Below are 27,799 nucleotides of genomic sequence, written 5' to 3' on the forward strand. Positions count from 1 at the left end.
TGTCATCTTTGTTCTTGAGCCTGGTTGAGGCCCTGCTTTTACTTCAGGGCCGTTGTGCGAGTCAGATGGGAGAAAGAAGCACAGGACAGAGCTTTGAAGTAAACACTAGCACGCTCGTTCCTCTTCCTGTGCGCTCACTCCTACCAGCCTGGAGCTCTCTTTATGTGCATGGTGGCCCTTAAACCAGTCAGGCAGCCCACTGGCTTTCTGAAGGTCTGTGAGAGCGAGTGTGGCTGAAGCAGGCAGACCGACCCACGCACTGCAATATGGGGTCGTTCCAACCCATTGGAGGCCGAGGTAGGAGAGTTGCCACGATTCTGAAGCCAGCCCAGTCCTTCTGGAGCTGCACAACTAACTCTGTCTCAAAAAACACAAAATAAAAGAAAAAAACCCACTGAAGGTGGGGTGTGTGTGTGGGGTTCCTCCTTAGAACTTTACGTGCAGTTTTGCCTGTTGATTTTAGTCCCTATCATTTCCAGAGCCCAGCGGCATGCACGTTTTCCAAGAGTTGGGGTGCTGACGAGATCCCTGCATCCAGGTCATGTAGACTGAACAATGGAAGTGTCCTGGGATTTTGAGATCCCTGTGGCCGTGTGGGCCTTGTGTGTCCGTGGAAGGGATGCTATTCGATTTGATTGCAGATATGAAGGCAGGTGTATCTCCGATCGGACTGTTTGATCCAGCCTGTCTTATCGTTTGCTCGTTTTTATTGCTCCGAACATCTGAGTTGGGTGTGGCAGCTGTAAGTCCCAAAGCATACACGGATGAATGGCCAGGCGGGGAGTTCCTGCGGATAGATTGATTGTGGAAAAGAACAGTTCTAAAAGCCTCCACTAGCCTTGAAATTGAGTGTGAGAGCTTTGATTAGGATTATTTCCTCCTTTACATGAGCAGGAAGTCGGACCAGATACCCACAATGGGATTCTGTGGCTCCGGTCTTATTTGTAGACTGTGACCTTGGAAACACGATCCGGGCTCCATAAGGTGTTTGTCGACTCGAGAGGCAAGGTGCTGCCAGCGATAAGACTGTGAAGAAAAATAACAACTACCCTTTGCAGAAGGGACCGACATTATTTATGAGTGGGCGGTAAGCTGGCATCGAGCTCTGGCAAATGTCTTCCTTTAGGTGGTGTGAAAGGAACAGTTGTTTTCTCTTAAGCTAATCTATGGAGTCTGTGTGGGGGAGCGTCAGAGTTTGGGAGGGGTGAGAGGGTGATGTGCAGGAACCAGAGTCCCACCCGAGGGCATCCGTAGTCCAGATCACAGTTGTTGGAGCCCACAGGGGCCATAGGGATGATGCAGCCTATCAGCTGTCCTGTGTCTGTGGAAGGATGGCCTTGGCACAGGGCGGGTGACTGAAGGCCAAGCTTGAGAGATTTAATAGAAGTGACAGGGAGTTGACAGGTAGCAGAGAAGTCATGGGGGTGAGCCAGCCCCTCCTGTGGGATCGGAAGACTGCAGTGATGAGTTGGGAGCAGGGAGCTGCCTGCATGGAGACCATAGGTGTATAGCTTTTAAGGTTACATACAGCCTGGGTGGCTCCATGCTGTCACCAAGGACCAATTGACAGATAAATATCATGTAAGAAATGGTCTTCTTTTAGTAGGTACCTGTTGGGGACACTTGCTGAGGTCTCTGGTAAGAGGCATCGTGTGTGTCTGTGTGTATATGTCTGTATGTATGGTGTGTGTGTGTGTGTGTGTGTGTGTGTGTGTGGTGTGTGGTATGTGTGGTGTCTGGTGTATCTGTGTGTGGTGTGTGTGTATGGTTGGTGTGTGTGTAGTGTGTGTAGTGTGTGTATATGTGTTGTGTGTGTGTATGTGTGTGGTGTGTGTGGTATGTATGTGTGGCGTCTGTGGTGTGTATGTGTTTGTATGTGTGTGTGTATGTGTGTGGTGTGTGTGTGGTATGTATGTGTGGTGTCTGGTGTGTATGTGTGGTGTGTGTGTGTGGTGTGTGTGGTATGTATGTGTGGTGTCTGGTGTGTATGTGTGGTGTGTGTGTGTGTGTGTGTGGTGTGTGGTGTGTATGTGTGGGGTGTGTGTGTTTGATACCATTTGCCTTTCTTTTTCTTTTTTTTTTTTTTTAATTTTTTTTTTTTCCGGAGCTGAGGACTGAACCCAGGGCCTTGTGCTTGCAAGGCACTACCACTGAGCTAAATCCCCAACCCCCTCCATTTGCCTTTCTTAATCACTCTTGATCACATTAATTTTTGAGGCAGGGTCTCACCCTGAACCTGGCTGTATATTCAGTGAAAGCAGCCCCTGAGCCCCTGCGATTCTATCTCCACTGCCTAGCATCAGGACTGCAAGCATGTGTGATTGTGCCTGACTTGCATGTAGAGCAAACTCCCACTTTGGTGGCCAGCCACCTGTCTAGCGCCTCCACTATTGTCACTAAATTATCTTGAGACAAGGTCCCACTGTGTAGTCCCCGCTGACCTTGGGTTCATGTCGCCTGCCTTAGCCTCCCAATTACAGAAGTAATGCCAGACATAGCAAACAGAGGTTGCGTTCTGACCTCTAACATGCCTTTTGTCTAATCCTTGTCTGTCACACTTGCTTGTCACACTTGTCATGGAGATGGGACTGCTTCAATCCAGTGCTTCCCAAGGATTTTGCTCATGGTTTATATCACGCGGCTTGTCGTGTAATTTCAGTGGAGTTCCCTTGAAATATGAGCTATAACAGAGGCTATGGTGGCTCATCTGTCAACGGTAGTATCAGGGTGAAATTTCAATTACTTTTGATCTGGACACACCAGGAGAGAGAGTGGTCCCAAAGTTACCAGGCAGTCCCAAGCCCTGAAAGGGAGAACATGCTTGAGGGCTGGAGGGGTTGCTTATGACTGGACACTGCCAGCTGGGCAGCTCCAACAGTGTGAAGTTGACTCACAGAGGATGGGCGAGTGAGAGCCTCTCAGTCCATGATGCCTCCTGTCCACTCTACCTCCACCAAGAAACCTTAGAGCGGAGGGCTGAGCAGTCTTGCTGTGGGACAGTTGCTAACAGCAGATGCTCTCTCAGCAGGAGGCCAAGAATGCCTCACGGAAGGTGCTGGTCCGTTTTTTGGTCAGCCTGATGCTAACTGGGATTGTCCAGCAGAGAATGTCCCCTTGTGGAGGGAGATCGGGCTGTGCTGTGGGTGACATTTTCTTGATTAATGATGGGTGTGCAAGGTCCTAGTCTAGTGCACCCCAGGGTAAGGAGTCCTGGGTTACATGAGAAACAAGCTGCGCAAGCCATGGAGATCCCTGGCCTCTCCTTCAGTTTACCCCTAGGTTCCTGTGCTGAGTTTCTGCTCTGGCTTTCCTTGTCACTGGAGCGTAACTCGTATGTCAGATAAACCCTTTTCTCTGTAAGTTGTTTTTGATCATATAGTTTTTCATAGCAAGAGAGCACGCAGAGCATCGAGTACCTCTCTGTTAATCGTCAGCCACGTCATTTATGGGCCGTGTCTCACTGGTAGGCACCGACAAAATACACCTTCTGTTCATGTAAATCCTGACTCCTGGGCACATGCTTTGCTTGTGGCCTGTGTCAATAGCAAAACTTAAGGACAATAATAAAAAAGAGGACGATACTTTAGTGACGCCAGCGTGTGTTGAAACGGAACTCGGATACTGCTCTGAATGTTGTGACCAATGTCACTCGGTTTAGCTACTCTTGTGAGCACACTTTATTGGAGTCTGTAGGTGGGGTCTGCAGTTCACGACAAAGGCTGAGAACAGCTCTTTGCCTTTTATTAATTCCGGGTCCATCACACACAACAGTTCTATGAGTCCAGGTAGGTTTTAGAACAAAGACGATGGTCTCTGTGTGTTGACCACATGGTCAAGTTGCCGGGGTTCACCCCAGGGCTCTGTTGACCCTCTCGTGGTTTGTCTAGCTCTCACTGAGGAGAGTTTGCTGACTGTCGTGTGGTAGAACTTCCTGGGGAGATGAGATGCACACGTCTGCTCTCCCCAGATTGGGAGCCCATGACAAAGTACAGATACCACCAAAGTCCGGCTTGGTAAACCATGAGTTTCCTTGGGGTTACTTACAGGAACATGGGTGAAGGACATTTACAGCAGCAGACACGAGTCATGGACATCTGTATCACCAAAGCCAGCCCCATTCACAAAAGCTGGGAATCTGGCACACATCACACAGCTTACAGGCAGCTCAACGGGTTGGAGAGAATGAATCCCTTCCCGGTGCCTCAGTTAGTCTACACCTCTTCCAGGCAGCTTGGCTAGTTTCTTTTTCTTCCAGGTAGTTCCAGCCTTTTTTAAAGTTTTTTTCTTTTTTTCTTGTCTGAGAAGAGACTCTTCAGCTTCGAACTATGGCAGGGTGGGGCCTAGAGAGTCTTGTCAGTTTCAGGGACTTCCTGAAGCTACTTTGAGTTTTTCAGCTTTCTGCGTAAGGATACAAAGTTTAAATTTCACAAGAAATTTATACAACATTGACCTGGTCTTGCTGCTGCAGTTGTTTTCATTAGCTTACTTCCTATTTATGGGGATAGTTTCTGTCAGGGGGACCTTTCTCCTTATTGCCTTCCATTTAGCTCTCTCAGAAAGCCCTGGAAGGGGTGACCAGGCCCCAAAATATAGTTCTCATTTTCTTCAGAAAACTGGGCCAGTAGGAACCCAGATGCCAACAGTGGCCCTTAGCAACCTGCCGGCCCAGGGCTGCTTTGAGAGACCCTTGTAGAGGGTATGCACCATGTCACGTGGCTTCCACATTGCTTTTTACCCTTTAGTCTGGCTCACTAATGCTGTCCTTTGGGTTTGTTCTGGGCACAGTTTGGCAGGACACAGGGTACTAGAGGAAAACAAGGACCTTTTCTCTGTGCCCTCCATCCATGGGATCCTTCCAGCACCCTCTTTCTACTGTGACACTGAGGTGAGGCGAGCTGTGGCTCCTTTTCTCTCCTTTTCCTTTGGTACATCAACTGAGTTGCGGCTTAATTTGGCCTTCCTGGACGGACTGTGTGGGAGTCCACGGTGTGGGTTCCTCTTGTGGGGATAAGCCTGGTGTGTGTGTATGTATCTCTATGATGCTTGTGTGTATGTGTGTGTCCTTGTTACTGTGTCTTTATATATCTCTGTGTATCTCTCCTGTGTGAGTGTCTCCTTCTGTGTACATGTATGTGTATGTGCATGCGTGTGTGTGTCTGTGTATCTCTCTATGTGCTTGTGTGTGTCCCTTTGTGTATATGTGTGTAGATGTGTGTCTCTCTGCATGTGTGTGTGTCTCTCTCTGTGTGTGTGTCTGTGTATCTCTATGTGTCTCTGTGCATTTGTGTCTCTCTCCGTATGTGTGTGTGTCTCATTGAGCGTGTGTGCGCATGTGTGTACGTGTGTGTGGAGGTGAGAGGATAGCTGTGCAGCCCCTTGTCTTTACATGGCTTCTAGGATTGAGTTCACACTGGTGGGTGTGTCCCAAGCTGCTGCATTGTCTTGCTGGTCTCCCTTCTTGGTTGTTTCCTCACATATTTTGCCTTAAATAATATTCCCAGCGTCATGGGGCATCGCGTCAATCTGTCCCTTCACAAGATTTTCTGTCATGGGGCATCATGACAATCTGTCCCTTCACAAGGTTTTCTTACTGTTTCTGTTTCTCTTTCCTTTTAACTGAGAATACAACCATCTGCGTGAACTTCTTTTCCTAATTAGAGCCTATTAAGGTTTTTATTTGGAGGGATGTAACTCCCCCTCATATGTAACTTCTGTTTTAAAAAATGTTAAGTTCAAGTTGAAATTGATTTCTCAAATTATTTGAAAAAACAGGCAGACCAATTCCTGCTGCCTTCTCACTATAGGACTCTGAGACTGTTTTCCTGTTACTGTCGTGTTGGAGCATGAAGGATAGGTCTCTTTCCTAGTAACTCTTGCTATATAGGCCAGGCTGGCATTGAACCTATAATGTTCCTGTCTCAAATTCCTGAGGGTAGGATTGCCGGCTGTACTACCAGGTCACTCCAGACAAAACCTTAGTCCTGTGTATGCCTGAGAATCAAACTGCAGTGGCATTGGGGCATGAGAAAATGTCTGCTGTACTTGTCTGATAGAAGTGAGGGTGTTCTGCGTTAAAATCTCTCAACACTGCCATTTGAGTCTGTATTAGACGGCCACCTTTGGGTGCCCCACCCATGCCTGCTGTGTTTGTGATGTTCACTGTGGCCCTGGCAAATTCCATTTCCTGGAATGTATCTGTCATGCTGGGAAATAAGTCTTTGCTTGCTGTCTCTGTATTCTCCAGGGTTTGGTGAGCCCCAGAGTGCCACTGGCTACCCAAGACATGCGAGCTGAGGAGGTATTACCTCACACCCATTAGGACAGCCACTGCAAACAGTTCCAGCAGAGCAAAACCAGAGCGTAACCGGGACTGTGAGGACAATGTGTCTAGATGGGGACCTTTCCTGCTCTTGCTGGGGCTGACAGCTCTTGGAGAAAGCAGAGTGACAGTTCTTCAGAAAATTAAGACCCTATAATCTCACTTTGAGAGGGATGGGCTATGCTCCAAAAGAACCAAAAGTTGATCATGAAGAGACATTTGCAGACACATGTTCATAACAGCACTATTGGCAGTGGGCACAACATAGAATTAAACATCCACCCACAGGTAAATGAATAAGGAACATGTTATTTTTAGAATATATGTGTACACACACACGCACACACACACACCACATGGAGTATTACACAGCTGTAAAAAAGAAAGGTGAACCCTGAATACATTGTGGGCATTGGAATAAGGAAGTCACAGAAGAGTAACAGATACAGTAAGATTCTCCCTGTCAGAAACACCTGAAGTAGCTGAATTTATAGGAGAAAAGGTGGATGGCAGTGGTCTCTGGGGTGGGAGAGGACTGTGTATGAAATGAAGAGTCGTTGTGTAGCAAACTTCACGTTTCAGACTGAGAGGATGAAGTGCCGTAGGGTTGCTTCATGATTGTGTGAATGTGCTTAACACCACTGTCCTTATGTTGAAATCATGGTAAACATGGTAGTCTCAGGTTATTCTATTAAAATCACAGAAAATGATGCCATGGAGTGGTACCGTTTGCAAGATAACTGACCCAGTCCCAGCCTACTTGGCATTTGTTTCGTTCAGCACTTTCATTCTGTAAACCAGTCATTCTGGTTTTTATCTCCTGTCTATATTTTGATAGTTACCGTTTCTGAATCTTGCCTCTTAGAGAGATGCAAGTCTGGAATAGGTCCTGTGTGACCTTCCACGGTGTCCCCTTCATACCAGGAGTAAGGATATAATACAGCAGACTTTCTGTATTCCTTAAGCCACTTGTAGAATCGTCAGGTGACGATTACTCTTAAAAGCATAACCTTTAAGTACTTATTATATTGAACTTGTGTTGCACACGCAGGCTGGGTGGCATCTGCCGTAGTTGGCACGTAGATCCCACCAGTACGTATGGCTTTTGAGTTAAGGCACAGCATCCTGAGTGACTGACAAGACCAAGCTCTTTGCAAGCGACATTTTTTTTTTCTATTTTCTATCCCTGTCCACAGTGTTCTCCTTTGCATATAGTTTCTTCTGATAGTCTCATGGTACAGACCAAGAGGATATTCATGCCGCCGTGTTCGATTGCTGGAAACACATAGTTAGGGTTTTTTTTTCCTTATATTTTGCAAGCGCTATAAAAGTTGTATCTAAAAATGTAGCGTCTGAGTAAATGTCTCCATTAAGAATTCCTTTCTGTTTGTGCTATTCACTTTGGGAGGCCTCTCACAACTCTGTAACAGGGGCAGCATCCTGGGACTTACTCTTTAGAGGATGGAGTTCTGCAGCCTCTGAGGGCAACTAGAAAGGTGAAGGGGGCTGCACTTTGGGAAGGGCTGGTCGTAGCTCACTGAGGATTCTTCCCCAGGTTGCCTTGGTCATGGTATTTATCACAGCAGTCATAACCCTAACTAGACAGACAGGATCTTGCTGTGTAACCATGAATGGCCTGGGATTCACTATGTAGACCAGGCTGGCCTAAAACTACAAGAGATCAGCTTGCCTGTGCCTTGGGAGTGATGGAATCTCTAGAGAGGCACCACACTAAAGATTTGAACACCATTAAAAAGCTTTGCCACTGAGCATGAAGTTGTTAGAATAGCTAACTTTAAGGGCTTCTAGTCAACACCATAACTTTCAGTATTAGCATTTGGAGCAAATCTTTAAAATACAGTGGGGTTTTATGAGGACCTGTGAACCCCTAAGTATATTTACCCCCAACACAATTTGCATTCCTTGGAGAAAACCGAAACAAGGCATACATGCCAGCAGTCAAAAATGTTGATGGTGCAGGTGTGTCTCTACAATTGTCTATGCTACTGTGTTTTTTCACAAGTCTTTGGATTATGGGCCACTGAAAATGGTTCTGCCCAGTGTTAGTATAGAAGGGAGCTGTTGAAAGACCATCAGGCACATCACCTTGGCCATGGCAACATGGATATTGTGACCTGGGCATCAGGCCTATTTGTCTTTCAGAATGTCTTTTAATAAATCCAGGGTAGATGTGCCTATATGGTCCTCATTCTGCCTGCTGTAGTTGGCACCTTGTTGGGCATGGATGGAGAGAATCTCAGCGAGTAAAGGTGACAGACACATCTATAAACAGTGGCCAGTGTGCCAGCTAGCCAGACAGTAAACAGGGCCATGTATAGCAGGACCACATACAAACAGTCCTCGGTGACATGGCCATCACACTCAGAAAGACGCTGGAGAATTTCATTGTCCTCATAAAACCAACCAACCAACCAACCAAAACAACTTAATTCTCTACAAGAGCCTTTCTTTCTGTTACATTGTATCAGGTCCATGAGCTTCTCTTCTACCTCATAAAAATAAACAAAACAACTCAATTCTTTACAAGTGCTTTTTTTCTGTTACATTGTATCAGGTCCATGAGTTTCTCTTCTACAGACTTTCATTTTTGTTCCTTTTCCTTGTTCTGAGGTGCAGTGGGTACACAGGTGGCTTTTACCGACTGATGTTTTAAAGATCTGCTGGGATCTGCAGGAAAAGATTCTTGCCAGTAGTTGTAAGGTGTCCATGCTGTGAGGTAGAATTCATAAACTGGTGCATATGTGCCCGTTACTAATGCATGCCAGTCAGCCAAGGGTGCACTGCCATTAAACCTCTATAGTCAATGACATTTCCAACAGTATTATTTGTCTCCCTCCACCCCACCCTTGGAGAAATCTACCGTGGTTTCCCTGGTGTCAGAAGAAGGCTCTCCTCATGGTGGGAGGACTTTTGTGGTGTTGGTTGACATCCAGGAGTCACAGAAGTTTGAGGGCCTCTGCTGTATCTACTGCTCTCCTGGGTCAAGTGCCTGAATGCTCTGTATTGCCTTCGGCTGAACTGTCCAACTCACTGGTTAGAGTTTTCCAAGTCATGATGGATGGCAGTATTTAGCAAGACACCCTTCTGCCTGTCATACATTCTCCATTAAATCTTCTTTCTTTGTTAAAATAAAAAAAAATCACCAGGACTGGATTGATATGAAATGTCTTGGAGATCAGAACCAAATGAGAATAAGGTGCAGTGTGCGTGCCAGTCATGGTGGGCACTTGGATGCTAGATTGTTATGCTGGCCAGCTGGACCAATAACTGTCCTTGAATGAGGCAGACTCACTGCATCATCACTGTCAGACAGTGGAGTAACTGTATACCCTCCCTATCCAGCTATCTACTCTCCCCACCCAACAGGAACTAAGGAGAATATGTGCTTTGCAAGCATTAACTCAGCACACAGGGAAGGCAGATCAGAGAGCCCCAGGATATGAGGGAGGCAAGGAAGGAGCCTCCCCACGTAGAAGCCTCTTCAGGAAGACAGTTCTATGATGTTTAAATTCTCAGGGGGAACTTAAAAGCCCAGGAAGTTGCCACTCAAGTTAGTGAAGACATTGTGATTTTTTTAAAAAAAAGATTATTTAGCAGTGTAGGTGTGTGTGTGTGTGTGTGTGTGTGTGTGTGTGTGTAGGGGTATGGGAATAGTAGGTGCATGTGAATACAGATTCCCCTGGGACCTCATCCCCTGAAACAGTCTGTGACTCTGAACTGAACCAAGGTCCTCTGGAGGATCAGCAAGTACTCTTAACCGCGGATCATCTCTCCAGCCTGACATTTTAACATTCTTTCAACCCTGAACATTACTGCGACCTGGGGAATCATTTGGGATGCTGACTTCTTATGCCCATAGAAATGGAGAACTGCTTCCGCCAGTGCTTTGAATTGTGGACACGCTCGGCTGTCTCTCCCCAGCCAAGCAGCCCATGTGGCTCAGGGAGCTTTGGAAAGTTCTCCTCTCACGTTTCCACTGCAATAAGAAGAAGTTATCTTTCGGGGAAAACGATTTGATTGCCCATACTCTTTTCTAGACGTGTGTAAATTGCTTCCCTTCCAGTGAGGATCTCCTCCTTGCTCAGGAAAAAGGGAGTATTTGCCAATCTAAGAGACTTTGGTTTTCGTCCTTCAAGACTGCTTGGTACCAGCATCGTAGCTGAGTCCTGCAGCTGGGTTTTCTCAGCAGGGTACTAGTGCTCAGTGAGCATTACCTGCTCGTTCTCTCACCTCCCTGCTTCTCCTTGATTCTTAGTCTAGGGTCAGTTCTTAGAAAACGTGGGTGGGACCAGGAAGTGGAGCCTTGGTACTCTATAAAGTTAGAGGCTGTATTAGACCAGAGAGAGAAGAGAATTGACCATAGAGAAGGAAAGACACAGGGATAGATGGCGGTCGCTGGTCACTCTTGACCTGAGAGGACAAACTGGTGTTAAAAGACAGGGCTTCACTCTAGAAGAGGGAAAGTCAACTGTGAGGGCATGGTTGCTTGGTGCGTACCACCCATCAGAAGCTTGTTTTTTTTTTTTTTAAAAGAGACGTGGGGGTTGGGGATTTAGCTCAGTGGTAGAGCGCTTGCCTAGGAAGCGCAAGGCCCTGGGTTCGGTCCCCAGCTCCGAAAAAAAGAACCAAAAAAAAAAAAAAAGAGGCGTGGATCTTCCACTGCACCAAATTTTAAATATGATTCATTTAACACCCTTTTAAAAAATTTATTTATTTAAAAGATTTATTTTTATTTATATGAGTACACTGTAGTTGTCTTCAGACACACCACACACATCAGATTCCGTTACAGATGGTTGTGAGCCACCATGTGGTTGCTGGGAATTGACCTCAGGACCTCTGGAGGAGCATTCAATGCTCTTAACCACTGAGCCATCGCCATCTCTCCAGACCTCTGAAAGTTTATTTACTTATTTGTTTGTTTGTTTAATGTGCATTGGCGTTTTGACTGCATGCATGTCTGTGTGAGGGTGTTGGATCCCCTGGAACAGGAGTTACAGACAGTTGTGAGCTGCCATGTAGGTGCTGGGAATTGAACCCTGATCCTCCGGAAGAGCAGCAGCCAGTGCTATTTACCTCTGAGTTGTCTGTCCATTTTATTGTGGAAAGGAGAAGCCATTCGTAGTTCCATCATTCTGAGGTGATTTTTGTAAGAATTAGATGTGTGTTCGTGTCATTCTTTTGGAAAACATTTCTTCCTGTGAATACAATAGTCTCCCTTCCCACAGCACTGTGGGCACGCTCTGCCTCAGACTGAGCGGTCCATTCCTGTGAGCCTGTGCATGTCTTTGTGGATTCTTTTCATTACCAACATATTACAGACACCTTTCCAGATGCCCAGATAGCAATCTAATTCTTGTTAATAGCTACATAGCCACTCATAGTTTAGATAAGTCACAATTTATTCAATTTATTTTCTGTTGATAGACATTTGAGATGTTTCCAGGTTTCCGTGCCAGCGCAGCACAGCCATGTGTATAAATTCCTATCAGCTAATCCTTTCATTTCTCCAGGGTGAGTTCACCCATATTCATTTGCTTAAGAGCCCTATATAGTTTTATAGGCAATCTTTAGAGAACAGATATTTTCTATATCACTATGAGTATAATATAACCACAAAACTTAATCGATGCCACAGGCATGGAAAATATACCGAAGAATTTAGGAGCCACTATGTTAGTAAAAATACTAATAAATTAAAACTAAGAAGCTTCAGCACATGCTTGCAAGCCAGCATTCAGGAGCCGGAGAGAGGAAGATTGTGAGTTCAAAGCCAGCCTGCACTAGACAGCAAGACCTTGTCTGAAAAACAAACCCGAAAGGGAATATTCCTTACTCCAAACAAATAATGAGCACATTTTCAAAGTATAGTGAGGCGAAGGCTGTTCATGAATGCAGGAAAGGTGTGGAAGTGAGGCCAACTTTCAGAATAATAAACGGGGGGTGGGGGGACGACTTAGTAATATTTTTAAAAAGCTTATGTTTTTGGCCATGCCTTTTAGTGTCTAGGCAAACAAAAGCAGATGGAAATGACTTCAACAGGATGAAGACTGACTGCCGGAGTCCGGCAGCAGCAGATGCTCTTCTGGATGGCGAACCAGGAAAGCCATCTCGTTAAAGCCAGCCAGCTTCATGACCGTTCTCCAGGGAGCCGATAGTCACTATTCATGCCAAGGTTTTGACTTAATCAGAAGTGGAAAGATCAAATTATTTGTATTTTCAAAGCTATTACACACCTTAAAAAAAAAAAGTCTTTTCCATCAGTTTGGAAGCAAAATAATTTGGAAAACTGCCCGAAGAACATATAAGAATCACTTATCATGCATGCTTGGGATGATCTTACAGATGTGAGAAATTTCAAAATGGAAACAGATAATTAGAAGCGAGCTTGACCAGGAAGGTGCGTGTCTGATGAGCAGGACTGTGGGAGACTGTGTGGGAGATGTTGTATTGAAGGCTGGTGGGATGGCTTAGTGGGCGATGTTCTGGCTGTGCAGACTGATAGCCTGAGTTCTGTCCCTGGGACCCACATGGTGGCAAAGAGAACCCACTCCCACAGGTTGTCTTTCTTAATTAGTGTGTGTGTGAGCAGTATCTATACCTTACCACATATGTGGAGGTCAGAGGTCAGCTTGTGGGAAGTCCATTTCCCTACCATGGAGGTCGCAGGAATTGAACTCAGGTATCAGGCTTGCTGGTAAGGATCGATAGCTTCTGACCCATGATGTCAGCCCACAAATCGTCTTTTAACTTCTACAGACACCATGATGCACACACACGTGCGCGTGCGCGCGCACACACACTCTCTCTCTCTCTCTCTCTCTCTCTCTCTCTCTCTCTCTCCATAAAATGTTAAAAAGACTTCACAACAAGATCTAGAAGATGGGGAGTGAATGTAGCATCCCCCACGAGGGGAAGGCAACATGAAGTACTAACACTTCCCCCAGAGGAATTATATGCACATTTAATGCTCTTCTAAATAGAGCACTAATCATTGACTTTTGGGAGTCTGAGGGAAGACGGGAAACTAGGAAAAAAAATGGTTTGAAGTTCCTGGGAAGGAAGGAATGTAAACACTGAAGGCGTTTCTCAGACTTGTGAGCTGGTGGGCCCTGCCCTTCAGTTGGTTCAGCCTCAGAGGCAGTGTACACAGGCACCCGTGCAGAAGCAGGGGTCACTTGGGAGGTACGTCTGGGGAGGTAATGTATGAAATGTATTGAAGCCAAGTGTGAGGGCACACACCTTTAATCTCAGCGCCCAGGAGGCAGAAGCAGAATCTGTTTACACAGCCTTCAGGCCCTGTAGGAAACTTTGAGGCTGTAAGGAAAAGCTACAGTATGCAGTCATTCACTCTGTGCTTTGCCTGTGAGAGGCCCCTGTGGGTTAAGCCCCAGACACCCCACACTGGGTTTAGTCAGGACTTGTTGGGGATGGAGGGGTGAGGGTGGGGTGGAGGAGTGGGGTGGTGGATTATTGGTGGTGGAGAGTGCTAATCAGTTTATAATAATTACTTATAAATTTGCCATAAATGCCCCTTTTCTTATCAGTGGATGCAGAATTTGGTAGGATTTGAGCTCTTACATTAACTTTGTCTTACAGGTCCCATGACTAGCAAGCAAGCCACAGCAGCACAGTGGGGAGCAGACGGAGTGGGGTGGAACTGAGCATGGGGAACGGGTTTTGGTTTAATAATGAGTAGTGGGGCCAGAATAGCTCAGTCAGTGTCTGTAGTACCAGCATGAGAATCTGAGTTAGGTTCCCAGAACCCACAATGAAGAGCCCTGAGTGCTGGTCCCTTCTTGCTGTACAGTTCTGGAGGTGGAGACAGACAGACCCCTAGGGCTTTGGCAAGCCAGCCTAGTTAAATCTGTGAGTTCCAAGACAGCATGAAATCCCATCTCAAAAAACAAGGCTGAGCCAGTGAGAGGGAGGCCACAGCAGGGAGAGGCGCTTGCAGCAGATCTTCAAGACCTGAGTTTAATCCTTGAGACCCATGGAGGGGAAGAAGACTGGATCTCCTAAAGTTGTTCCGTGACCTCCACACGTGGCCATGGCCTGCATGTATGTATGTGTGTGCACACACATGCACGTTACACACCTCACACAGAAAATGTGTAATAAAAATCAGTTCTGTTACGTTTTTCTTTTTGATGTATTTTATGTGCATGAATGCTTTGCCTGCATGTATGGACGTTGTAACATACATGCCCTTAGAGGTCAGGTGAGGGTGTCAGATCCCCCGGAACTGACTCCTGGGCAGTTGTAAGTCACCATGTGGATGCTGGGAACTGAACCTATATCCAACAGTAGAGCAATGGGTGCTTTTATTTGCTGAGCCATCTCTTAGGTCTTGGTTCCTTTGTTTGTTTCTGTTGTTTTTTAAGGTGGTTTTATTGCTCTTGAGGAACAACCCTTGAGGTTGACTCTGACCTACAGATACACACATTCACACATGTACCTGCACACACAGTGAATAACATTGTCCACCACCTGCTTCACAGGCATCACGGGCACCTCGTTGCCTTTGTTCACAGCTTCTCTTCACACCAGCACCGTATCTGCTCTGTGGCTGAAGCAAGCTCATGCATGCTCTCCCCTTCAAGGTTGGCAGTTACACAGTAGACTTCCTAGCACCTCAGGCTAACCTCCTAGATCCATACCCATTTCCAGACTGGTTGTGATGGAAACAAGGAAGGAGCCCTTCTGTACCTCTGCTTGTTCATACCCTCCCACCCTACTGGATACTGTTACACTGAATACTGTTGTAACACTGGATACTGTTACACTGAATACTGTTGTAACACTGGATACTGTTACACCACCTTAAGGTGAGTTCTTAAGTTGGGGGGATGGGTGGGCAAGGGTTAGGTGTGGATAAAATAGGCCCAACCGAGGAACGTGTCTGGTAACATGTGTCCTTTTTGCCTAGCAATTCGTAGAGTAAGGGAAGTATGCATGCGTAACCACATTTAACTTGGTCCTTTAAAAATGTGAGCCCTAATTATTTGGCAGCCTTCCTTCAAAATAAGGAGAAGCTGTAATTTTAGTTCCATGGGATTGGTGAGACTCAGGCTGTGTGGGATTCCAAAGGAATGTGACTCCAGGGAGGAAGAAGTCAGAACATGTGCTTGTTTCTTGGGGGTGGGGATGGGGAGTGGGGGGCTGGATCTCCTGTCCAGATTTGTGTCAGCTTTGGGAAACTTTGTCTCCCTTCTGAGAAGGAAGAGATGGTCAAGTTTGAGGTTTCAGCTGACAGCTTTGGGGCCCTGGCATCCCACCCCTTGGCCCTTTCCTTGTGGCTTCTTGGAGTAGCCGCACCCACTCGCTACCTGTTCCTGGGGAGCAATTTCTAGTGCAGGGAGCATACAGGGCTCCCCCATGTGTGTGGTCCTGGTTCCTGGCAGATATAGTCTTTACCTGTTTTGCTCTTAAAAGAGAAAATCACCTTGAAGGTGGGGCTGTTTCTCCTCATCTGTCTGGGGTTGCCGGTGGGGTTGGGGGTTGGACAACCATTGCACATACCAGCATAGTACATGAGCAGTTGTATTCAGTGCAAATCAAGGCTCCAAAGGCCACATGTCCAGTTTGATCATCTGAATTTTAGGGTGGTGCTAGACACAAAGAAGTCTATGACCAGCAGAGGCAGAGACCTGCAGGACTTCGGGAGTAGCTCATCCTCTTCTGTGTAGGAACTTTTGGCATGGAATGAATGCTAACTTAAGCATAGACATTCTGCTCTCAGCATCCGGAGGAGGACCTGGTACTTGGGGTGTGGACTGCTTTAAAGCTGAGATCATCTAGCGCTGCACCTTCAGGATTTGCCAGCGTGTCATAATGAGCTCGGAAAGCCTATCTTAGTTGAAAGAAGCACTTGTAAAGTCGGGGCTGGTAGCTAAGGCTTTGTGGGCGGGGCTTCAGCTTGGAACTATTTGCTCCTGTGTGACTGGAGGTTTGAGTTTGTGGGAGGAGCTTCATTTTGCACCTTGCTCTTGTGACGGTAATTGGAGTTTGTGGGCGGGGCTTCTGCTTTGGTCTTGCTTTGTTTGGCTGGTGATTCGTTCGTGCACAGGGCTTCCTCTTGGACCTTCTTGCTCACTTGTTTCCTCTCCTCCCTTGCTTCTCTGCTTCTCCCTAAGCCCATAGCATCTTGAGACTGCTGAACTGAAGACTTTCACCATCGTTTCCCCGTATAATGAGACCACCTGCAGCTCCCAGCAGTGGCTCTGTAGACCTTTTCCTGCTGGGTTGGACCTTAGCTTGAAAACATTATTAAACAATTATGTCTAGGCTTGGAGTGTAGCACTGTGATCAGGTAGCTTGCCTGGCATGCATGAGGCCCTGCGTGAGATCTCCAGCACCCCTAAAAACAGCGTCATATTCATAGTATCATTAGAAAATACATTATCTGCCCCCACCCCCAGTATAGTGAGTAGGTTTTGGTAGTAAACTTGTTCATAGTAGTGAGTCTGATATCTGCTGAGACTGTGAAACTCCATATCTTTAGAGTCAGTTGGAGATGGCAGCCACCACAAATATAACGGAGGCACTGTCTGTCCATTGTGGGCTGTGAGGAAAATCCTCCACATGGATTTCTTCTTCTACGAATGTGTCCAGTCACCATGCGGGCACACCCGATTAACCCATTGCTAACTGCTATGGGAGCTGTGCCCTATGCCTTCATTTGCATTTCATTTTCACAGAATGTTGCCCTCTGTTTCTAATAATGTTTGGTGCTCTTTGACTTTTTGTTTAACTCTAGTGCATGTATTATGACTAGGTGAGCTTTCAAAAGGCTTGCATCCCTGTGAGCAATCAGTGGCTCCCCCCTGGACACAGTTTAAGCCTGGTTTTAGATGTAGAATCCAGCCTCCTGATTCTCACTGACTGGCTGGCATGCTTTCCCACAGGTCTGCTTTGTAAAAAGGCAGTCCTTACTCGATGCTTAAAATGAGTGGATTATAACTATTTTCTTCCAGATCTTTTGAGACAGAGTCCAAAGCTGGTCTAGTACTCAGTGTTTAACCCAAGGTGGCCTTGCATGGACAGCTGTTCACTGCCATGGTTTCCAGTGTGCTTGGATTGCAGTCGCACACTTAGTTTATCTGTTTGGGTTTTGTTTTGTTTTAACTTTGTTTTTTCCTATTTGGTGTCAGTGTCCTATATGGTAGCCCAGGCTGGCCTGGGAGCTATGTAACCTAGACTGAAGGAGAACAGCCTTGCTTCAGCCTCCTGGTGGTGGGGAAAAAGTGTGATACATGATTAGCCATCTATATTCTTTCAACAGTATTGCGTTCGCTTTTTCTGAACACCCTGACTTCAGACCTCCAGAGGGAGAGTCTGAGCCTCATAGACCATGTATAGAACTGTAGACCATGTGTAGCTAATGATTCTTACCCGTCTCAGACCACAGCCTTCAAGCAGAAAGCCACCTGAGAGCTAGTTAGAGAGAAATGCAAATCCATGGGCTTCACCCCAAACCACAAGACTCCAACTCTTTGGGAGTGGGGTAAAGCACAGTCTGTTCGGAGGGACCGATGGAAGGATGCTGTTCACGAATCATCAGTAATATGTGTGTGTAAGCAGAAGATGCAAATTAGAGTCATTGTCATGACTGAAAATGCTTATTATCTGTTAGTGCTCAAAATATTTCCAAAGGAATGGGGAAAGTGCTGATAGAATATACAATCTATATTCTTCTCTCACGGTGGAAGCTTATTATTTTGGATTTTTCTCTTAATTCACAGGTTTCGATTCTGATAGAGTGTGCACATGATAGAGCGCTCTCACGAGTATACATACATGCGTGCTTGACCGTGAGGTGGAAGGATTTGCTACCGGTGAGCACGCTGTATAAAGATGGTGTTGAAAATGACATCAAGCAACAGAACATACATAATGTCCTCATTGATGTTGCTTGCCTGTAAAAGGTGGCTTTGGGCAGCCCCTCTGTGTGGCAGTGTGTAGTCTGAACTGTAGGTTGCTGGGAAAGGCAGAAGGTCACTGTTTCAGTGGCAGGATTTCTCTTCCCGAGTCTAGCCATTCGCATCCTTCTCTTCCCACCAGGATTCGCTCCATGCCTAGATTTTATAACTCTGTCCCTTAACAGGACACTGAGCTTCGCTCTAGAGATAGGGTAGAGTGGATAACACTGCACGTCTTAACTCTCCCTCCTGGTTTTGGAACCTATAGTTGGGAAAAAGGGCCGTTCTGTCTCTAAAATAAGAAGGGATCTCTTGGATTCCTTCTTAGAATTCTGGCCAGTTTACCCACCAAAACAACGACTTAAATGCTCATCGACTATCCTGTTTGATGGAAAAATAGTGGAGACCACTTTGTGCATCTGGTTCTTAATGCTTTGCCTTATAAAACCCGATGAAGGGACTTATGTATTAGGTACACTGCAATGTTTATGGCAGTCCTTCAATTCTCTATTTCCTCTTATTTTCTGAGGTGATGGAGATTGAACTTGGGGTCTTGTGCATGACCACTGAGCAGCACCCCTTCCACACAAACAACCTTGAACTTTTTAGTTTGAGACAGCATCTCACTAAGTTGCCCAGGCAGGCCTTGATTTGGGGACAGTCTTGCCTCTGCCTCCCAAGTGGTGTCTGAGGTTCCAGGCCTTTGCACAAGAGCTGGCTTCAATCCTCAGGATACCAATGAAAAGCAGTGCTACAGTAGTATTCTATTAGAGAAAGACTAGTTAGTGGGTTTCCTCCCGTGCTTCTTGTTGAGTAGTGAGAAGTTAGAAAGTTTTAGGCCATTCCTGGCCTCAATAGAAGCCATGTTGCTGGAAGACTTTATACCACGGCAGTGTCTTAGAGCAAAAGTAATCTAAATTGAGCCAGTGCCAAGCTGGGAGCTGGCTGTCTAGTCATTGTGTTTATGAGGTTCAGATGCAGAGGAGCTCCTGGGGATGTGGTGATGGGATCAGCTGGTGCTGGAGAACAAATGTCAATTTTGACTGGATCCCAAGTTTGAATTTAGAGTTGTCTGTTTGGAGTACATCCTGTTTTTACATCTCTAACTGTTTGCCTCCCCCCCTCCTCCCACCTATAAACACCGTTAGATTTTAGGATACATTTAAACCAAATTCCTAAAAGTACTTTTCAACTCACATTCCAACTGCAAATAACAACAAAACAAACGTGGGTTTTTACAACCCACACTGTTATTTTATTTTCTAGAATTTTCCCCCTCTTCTCGAATCATAATCTCTTGAAGGGAAGATCAGTCAGTGATCAAGTTCCTCTGGAGCACTGGTTCTCAACCTGTGGGTTGTGTGACCCCTTTCGGTGGTTGGTTATCAGATGTTTACATATGAGTCACAACAGTAGCAAAATAGGCCACAGTTACTAAGTAGCAACACAAATAACGTTATGGTTGGGGGTCACCACAAGGGGAGGAACTGTTGAGAACCACTGGTCTTGACCCATTTTGAACTTTATTAAAACTTCAGGGATATCTCCTCGATTAAAATACATGCCTGGAAATTCTAGAGAGTTCTAACTAAACTTAAAGCAGAATTCCCTTCATATATAATCTTCTGTATAACTGAATATAATTAATGTTGAAAACAGACTCTATCCTACATGCCTGTCATGTCATTTATTAACCAATCTGGACAGGAAAAGCCCTGTTTTTTTTATCTTTTCTCTTCCTGCCCCCAGGGTCTCACTGTATAACCCCAGGCTGGCTTTGAACTGTGGCAAGCATCTCACCTTAGATTAAGTGTTTGGATTTGTAGTCGTGTACCACCAGTGTCCAGTTTTAGTTCTGTCTTTTTTAGCTTTATCGAGGCAATGACTGGTATAAGAAAAAGGACATTTTAGTGTACATGACAGGTAGAGGTGGACGTAGGCATAACCTTGTGTTACCCTCACCACCATCAAGAATATGGATCTATACACTGATAGGTTATTTCTCCAACACCAGTGAAATGAACCAGTCAAAACCAGATCAGATTATATTTAAAGCAGGTTTATTGGGAAGCTGCTTTCCAGGCATCACTGGCCCCAAGGATTGAGGCCAGGGGAGTTGCCATGGTGGGATGGGAGAAAGAGAGAAAAGGATGCACAGAGAGAGAAGAAAGAGGAAGGAAGAAGGAGGAAGAGAAGGAAGAGGAAAAGGAGGAAGAAGAAGATGAAGAGGAGGAGGAAGAGGAGGGGAGGAAGAGGAGGACCACGATGATGACAAAAAAAAAATTATGTCTGGATTATATAGGGAGGAGCCTCTGAGAGAAGGGCAGCTTCGCCCCTGGGCTGGAAAGTTCAAGGTTAGGGGCTGGGTATGCCAGGTAGGGACTGAGGGATGCTGGGAGAACCTGGAGACCAAGTCTGCTTTGATGTGTAAAATATGCACCTCAGTCCTTAGCACCCTGTCCAAAACCCAAGCCCACGCCTTCTGAACATTGTTGTTCCAGTAAACAACAACAGAGGCCGTGCCCTTTCCCAAGGAGCCACACCTGCCCCTTTGGTCTGATGCTGGCCTTCCTTTATCCTGCAGAGTCCCTGGTCTCTTTCCAGCCTATGTATTTAGCCGCAAACCTATGCTAGCAAGGGTATGGGATGTTTTGTTCTTAGGAGAGACACACCCTCTGTTTCTCCTGTAAATTGGGTTTGAAGTAGATGCTTAGCAAAAGCCTTTGACAAGGGTCTTTCTCTGTGTAAGAGGCAGAATTTAAGGTCCCAAGAGAGCCCAAGAGTGGGTGTGGAAACTGGAAGTCAGTAAGAGAAGAGGTAAAAAGAGCTGCCCCAGGAGTCTGTTCCCAGGAAGAAATTGATCAGCCAGGCTGGAGCTGGATTAAATGGGGACACCGTTCACTACCTCTCTGGGGTCCATGCAGGTGTGCGAAGCTCTGTACAGAGCCAGCCTGCTCCTGGTAGGTCCCTGGGCTGTGCTCTGCAAGGTCCCCTTTCACCCCTTAAAGGGAATAAGGCAGCTTTTCGTCCTAGCTTTATTTGCTTCCGGGGAAAATCTACTTCTGTTGTAGTTGTAAATTAGACCAAAGAGAGGGATTTGGTTTATTGCTAGTGTTGAAGTTAAAAGCCAGCTAGCTTCCCTTTCCCAAGTGCTTTCTTGATTACATTCATTAGTTCTTAAATGTTAATTTGGAATTGCTGAGGTTTAGTTCCTGAAAGGTTTAGATTTTTATAAGGAACATCTCCATTTACCACGACATTACCGTGTTCTTCCGTGGGTTTGGCAAGGCGCTTGTGAATGAGGGGGATGGATTATTAATGGCAGATGCATTTGCTGACTAATACAGTCAAATGCCTGTATTTAAACCCACATCTGTCCTACCTGCTTGAGAAGTGTTCTGCAGGGCATTGCAGGCAAGCCGTGCCTTTTGGTGACAGCACAGGGTTTTGAGGTCCTGTGCTTAAATTCGCTTTTTGCGTGACGAAGTCACATGGTCCCTAACTGATAGGAGGAAATCCTGATAGAGTCAGTGATAGGTGTGAGGTTTATGTTCCTGCATAAACTCAGGGCTTAATGTTAAAGACTCTCTCAGTTCCCCTTAGAGTGGGTAGAGGAGGACGAGCCCAGGTGAGTCTGAAGGCCCCAGGGGTCTTTCATTCTTCACACTTGAGAAATCTCACAGGACTAACAGGGCAGTCCTTAAAAGCAAACACTAGTTTTGTTATCACCCACTGTTCTGTGGCTAGGCAGAGTAGCATAGACAAAAGACAGAGGGTTCCCTTTCTTTCGGTGGCTTTTGAGATAAAAATCTTAATGACTACAGGGGGAGATCAGAAGCAGAGTATAGCTGTCTCTTTCTCCTGACTACAGGGCTGAGGAAGTGGCTTAGCTGGTAAAGCATCCTTCTGCCGGCCTGAGGACCTGAGTCCCCATCCCCAGCACCCACACCAGAGCCAGGTCCAGTGGCCCTGGGCGTGGGGAAAGGCACAGATCCATGGACCTCACTGGTCAGCTGATCTAGCCGGATTGGTGAGTTTCAGGTTCATTGAGAGATCCTGTCTGAACAAGGTGGAGAGCAGAGGAAGATATCCAACATTGAATTCTGGCTGACACACACGTGCACACGCGTGCATATAATACACACATAAAAGTAGAGTGTATGGTATCGTCTAGGAAAGGTGACTGCTCCTTTTGTTGTTGGTAGGGGTGTGTGTACACACACAGTGTAGCCCTTCCATGTACTCCTGTGTTGGGTAGAAATCTCGGCCGTGTTCAGAAAGACCACACCAAGCCACTATGGTTCCACGTGGAAAGGTTTAATGAGAGAAGAGCAGAAGAGGGGAGAAGGCCGGCCATGAGCACGTGGAGGGAAGTGGGGAGGGGAATGGCGAGAAAAGGGACAGGGACAAAGAGGAAGAGGGCAAGAGAGCAAGAAAATGAGGAGGGAGGCAAGCAGCCCCCTTTATAGTCAGGCTTGCCTGGCTGTTGCCGGGTAACTGTGGGGGTGGAGCTTAGACAGAATACGAACATCCTGGACATAACTTAAACCTCTCAGTCAAGGATATGCGAATACTCTAAGAATGGCCTTTATCGAAGTTTAATTTTAACTGGGTCCTTAAACAGCAGACATTATGCCATAATGTCTCCTAGAAACAAGACCCTTGAGGGGCTTTTCCTTGAGCACTGAAGTGGAACCAGTTAGCTGTTCCAGGGGTCTGCGATTCTCCCCGTGGGTTTGGTTCATGGAATTAGCTGAGGTTTTTGTACCCTGCCTCCTTCAGAGGAGGGTACATTTGAGTGAATGTGGATATCAGAGTGTGTTGCTTATTGGATGTCTACCGCCCCGACTGTTAGGGAAAAGCTGTCTCTGGGTCCTATTTCTTTAGTTTTTCTCTTTAGGAGTCAGTTAACTCATGCTGTACCTTGAATGGCCAGGCCTAGTTTTAATTGTAGACAATCTGCCTCATGTGGGTATGTAACACCTATATAGACCTGCCTCACACAGGGTGTCTACCACTCATATAGATTTGCCTCACATGGGTTGGTAGCACTTATAGCCCTGCCATACATAGGGCATGAGGGGGCTGGGAGTAATATGGGATATCAAGAGTCAACCCAGGAGGAGGAAGGCAGTAACCCTGAGAAGGATTAAACCCAGAGGTACAGTTTGGAATCGTTGTAGTTGGCAGCCATGGACAGTGGGAAGTGAGCAAAGGTCATAGGATTAACCCCACACACCCTGTGACTAGAGGGTGGTCCATTCCCACAGAGGCAGAGATCAAAAGTAGTTAAGATTGTTGTAATAAAAAGAACTGGGTCCAAGAATGAAAGCTACTGCACTCCCAAGTCCCCGTGAGCGTCAGCTCCTTGTGAAGACAGATGTGCTTTGGCCACTGGATCCATGACTGACACCACTGTTCAGAGAGTGACAGATTTCTGATACTGTGAACCAGGCTGAACCATTCCCAAGGGTCCCAGTGCAGGGGGGCAAGATGTGATCTTCTAGTGTGGGGACAGGACTGTCCTCAGCAATATACATCAACATCAGAGATGCATTGGTGCCTTGGGCCTACACCTCCCGAGAGGAGACAGCCAAGAAGTTTTCGAATCAGCCAGGAAGCAGCCATTAGTCACGGTAAGAGGTACCAGTTAAACATCTGCTTAAGATCTTGGAGGCAGTAAAGATTGTAGCCATCATAAGCAAGCAAAGATTGTAGCCATCATAGGCAAGCAAAGATTGTAGCCATGGTTGGGTAGCTAGAAGCTGAGAACACCAGTTCCCTGTGCTTTAAACATGTTTGCATTGGCTCTTTCTACAGAATTCTGGTGGTGGGAAAGTCAGTGGTGGATTTGGGGCAACTGACGGTAGATGACAGTATTGTTGGGGATAGAGTGCCTGGTAACCTTAGCAATCCTATAAAAATCTGCAGAAACTCTCAGCTGTAAGTGACAGTCACGTTGTACAAAGCCATTGACACTTGTTGAGCATCAGCCCATCCTCATTATTAACAGATTCTGTTGGCAGATTCGCCCAACCCTTACGTGTTTCCATGGCTCCCCAAGGCATGCCTAATTACTTGCAAACACTATAAAGCGCTGAAAACTTTGAATGGTTTGGTATACAAGGCCACGCGTATCAGACCAGTCCTGGCCTCCTGGTTTCAGCTCTGACTCTGAATGGCCCTCTCTATAGTCTAGTGCTGTGGTGCTTTTCCTATTGCATTGTTTGTGCCTTTAAAAAAATCGCTGTCCCCCACTCCCGCTCACCCCTATGCACATGCTAAAGTAGTGCCTGCCATTCCCAAGGACGTGAATGCTATAGTAGTTCAGACTCCATTAGGCATGGACTCTGGTGCCCTAGGCTGTGAGCAAGGTGGAAGCAAACAGACCAGCAGTTAATGTTCAGTAACGTGTCTGTCTACAAAACATGCATGCAGTGAGGATTGCATGCGTGCATTCATGGGTTGGTAAAATGTGAGTTGAGGCTCTCAGGACCCTGAGCCTGTATTTCCCCCAGGAGTAATGTTTCAGTCACATCAATTCAGTCATGACTTCATAGACTGCAATTAGAGCAAATAACCAGACTCAGTTGCATTTTGTTAAGTGAAAACCTAAGTTAAGGGACTAACTTCTTATATCAGTTTTTGCATAATAGCTTAGTACTCAGGGACAGAAAATTTAAGCATCCTTCAGACAAATGGTCACAGGTCAGATGATATGCCTGTTAAACCATTTTAACTGTCAACACTTTACTTCTGGACATAGGTTCAGAATGGACACAGGTTCACAGGGGCTTAAGTCTCTTATATACACTGACATAGCAGCTGCATTTGAGCTGCACACGCCCTGTGGTGTGCCTCACGTCATCATGAGCTTACTTATAACGCCTCACCCAATCAGTGTCATATAAAGTGTGTCACACTGATTTGCTTTCGGTGTAGTGAGTAGAAAAACAATGTGCATATATGTTCATTACAAACCTAAGTTTTAAAAATTACTTTCATTTGGGCTGGGGATGCTCAGGGGCTAAAGTGCTTGCTGTGAAAACACAAGGGCCTGAGTTCGGGCCCCCAGTATACACACAAAAGCCACGTACGCCCATCTGTTACCCCAGTGACGGAAGCGGTTAGGGACCAGCAGATTCCAGTGGCTCTCTGGGCATCCAGTCCAGCCAAAACTGCAAACTCCAGGTTAAGCAAGAGACTCTGTTTCAAAGAATAAGGTAGAGGAAGATACTTAAACTTAACCACTGGCTCGTAGAAGTGTGTTATAAATGTGTGTGTGTGTGTGCACATACATGGACCTCCCCAATGTGCACATACCCCTATGCATAGATACACTCTCCATACAAGCTTTCAGACACAGAGACAATTTAGAATGCATCCATCATGCAAAAATGGATGAATCCTTTTGTGGAATTTATGGACTCAGAGAACTGATTGCACTGTCAAAATAAATAATTAGTAATTTTTTTTAAAAAAGGTAATCTTTTTAGTGATTCATTTTTATTGTATCACAAGGCAAAAACCGTTTAAACAAGGGTCTGGTTTTGGCTCTTTTATTGAAGAAAGGGGTTTCTATTTTGATTCGAGGAATCTGTCATTAAAAATAACTTTGAGTCTAGTCACTGTTTGACTTTGAACTTATGGCCACATTTTTAGCAAAAAAAAAAAAAAAAAAACCAAAAACTTCATTCTTTTTCCAAACCCCAAGTCCTTTGACACATAAATTGTTCAACTGTCAAAATGATGGATGTCACAGGGGCTTGCATCTCAGGAGGTAGGAAAGTAACCAGATGTCTACCCAAGAGTAGGGCCCATTATACCTGTCATTGGGCATTACAGAAGAAAGGGGACAGCGGGAGGCTGAAACACTGAGTTTTTAGTGATAGATTCCAGAGATACTGTTTTAAGTCGTTGGGTTCTGTGGGAAGTGAGCAGCCTGGTTACCCATCAGCTCTCCTCTCAAGGTATGTTATATGATCTTGGATTCTCTTTCCACAAACTTTCCTTGGAAGCTTTTGGAATATCCAGAGGCCCCTGACCTTTTTGATAAGTTAAGTTTTTAATGTTTCTAGACGTTTTGAGCCCCGAGCCTCAAATCTGGGTGTGTGTTTGGTGAAAGAGCATTTTATACATATTTGGCAACACCCTACTTTGTTTCTGTGTGAGATTCACTGTGATTTCTGAACGACCAACCTTGGGCTGGCCCAGTGACCTAACTGGAAAGGCCAGGCACATTGTAAAGAAGTGTAGGCAAGAAAACGCAAAACCAAGTCTTTGAAAACCAATTCTTTACAACGCCACCTAAAACCTCCTCAGGGTGATGCTAAAACGTCTGTGTTCCAAGTGCTTAAATTCTACAGCGACCTACAGTAACGCCACCCTTCTGAATTTGCATGCAATTCTTGTTTTCTTTTCACAGCATCTATTAAAACTCTTCTTTTTCTTCTGAGACAGAGTCTTATACCATATTCCAGGCTGGCTTAGAACTCAGTGTATAGCACAGTCTGGCTTCAGAGTCTAGGAAACCCTCCTGCCTCAGACTCCTCTAAGTCCTGAAATTATAGGCTTATGCTACCTCTTTCTGCATGTTTAAACTCTTTAAGCTGTTTTAAAAATTGTGTCTAGAAGATGCTGAGGAAATCTGTGGTAGGGTTTGAGGAAGTGTAGCTTAACACAAACATCCAAATGAAATCTCCCGCTCCCACACCAGCCTCTTACCGAGTGGCCCCCTCTGCCTCTCATTACCATAGGCCAGATTCTGTGTTTCTCCTTGCACTGGGACACACATGTGGGTGATTTAGAACCACGGTGTTTAGTTTCCAATTCCTTATTGGATGCCTGCATCACTTAACTTTGAGGAGAGGAATTGACCCCTGAGGGTCCTGCCCTTTGTCTTTCCTGGCTGAGCCCAATACTTCACCCTGTGACAGGAACACTCGTGTGCTAATTAAATAGCATTTATTTTTATAAGTGTCTGAGTCTCATCTACAGGTAATATACAGAGTGCGTAAATTCGTTATATATTTGAGTCGTGAAACAAGAAGGATGTGTTAAACTCTTATAGGCAGTCCCGAGTTTTGTTCTTGGTGCATGAACTTGGCTGGATGGTTGTTGGAAAAGTCTCCTTATACTCTTTTCTGTAGAAGAGGAAAGAGAGACTGGAAGGGGAGTGCCCTGCTCCTGATCAGTTAGACGTTGGCCAGGCTAGCTCACCTTGCTCAGGACTCCGCTAGCCCACACCACCACACCCTCTGTGTGACTCCATTCGGGGAGTAGGCATGGCTTTCTCTGAGTTCAAGAAAAGTCTCCACGTGGCTGAGATTGGGACAAACAGCTACAGAAAGATCCGAAACCTCACGGTTTTATAAAGCCCGTGGTAGACCATGGGGAATTGCGATAGTACAATGGCTGAGGCGTGCATGATGTTAATAGTACATGCAATGACAGAGTAATTACTTATGGATCTAGACTCCAGTGAGTTTAGCGCTTGAACCTCTAAAAATAGTTACTTGGTCTGTCTGACCTTCCTGAC

General features: G+C 45.9%; 1 protein-coding gene across 5 annotated transcripts in view; it reads left to right on the plus strand.

The window, feature by feature from the left end:
- Farp1 (FERM, ARH/RhoGEF and pleckstrin domain protein 1) overlaps positions 1–27,799 on the plus strand; it is a 238,217-nt gene that overhangs the window by 65,215 nt on the left and 145,203 nt on the right.

This window comes from Rattus norvegicus, chromosome 15 (genome assembly GCF_021556685.1).
Source record: "Rattus norvegicus strain SHRSP/BbbUtx chromosome 15, alternate assembly SHRSP_T2T, whole genome shotgun sequence".
NCBI classification, from domain to species: domain Eukaryota; kingdom Metazoa; phylum Chordata; class Mammalia; order Rodentia; family Muridae; genus Rattus; species Rattus norvegicus.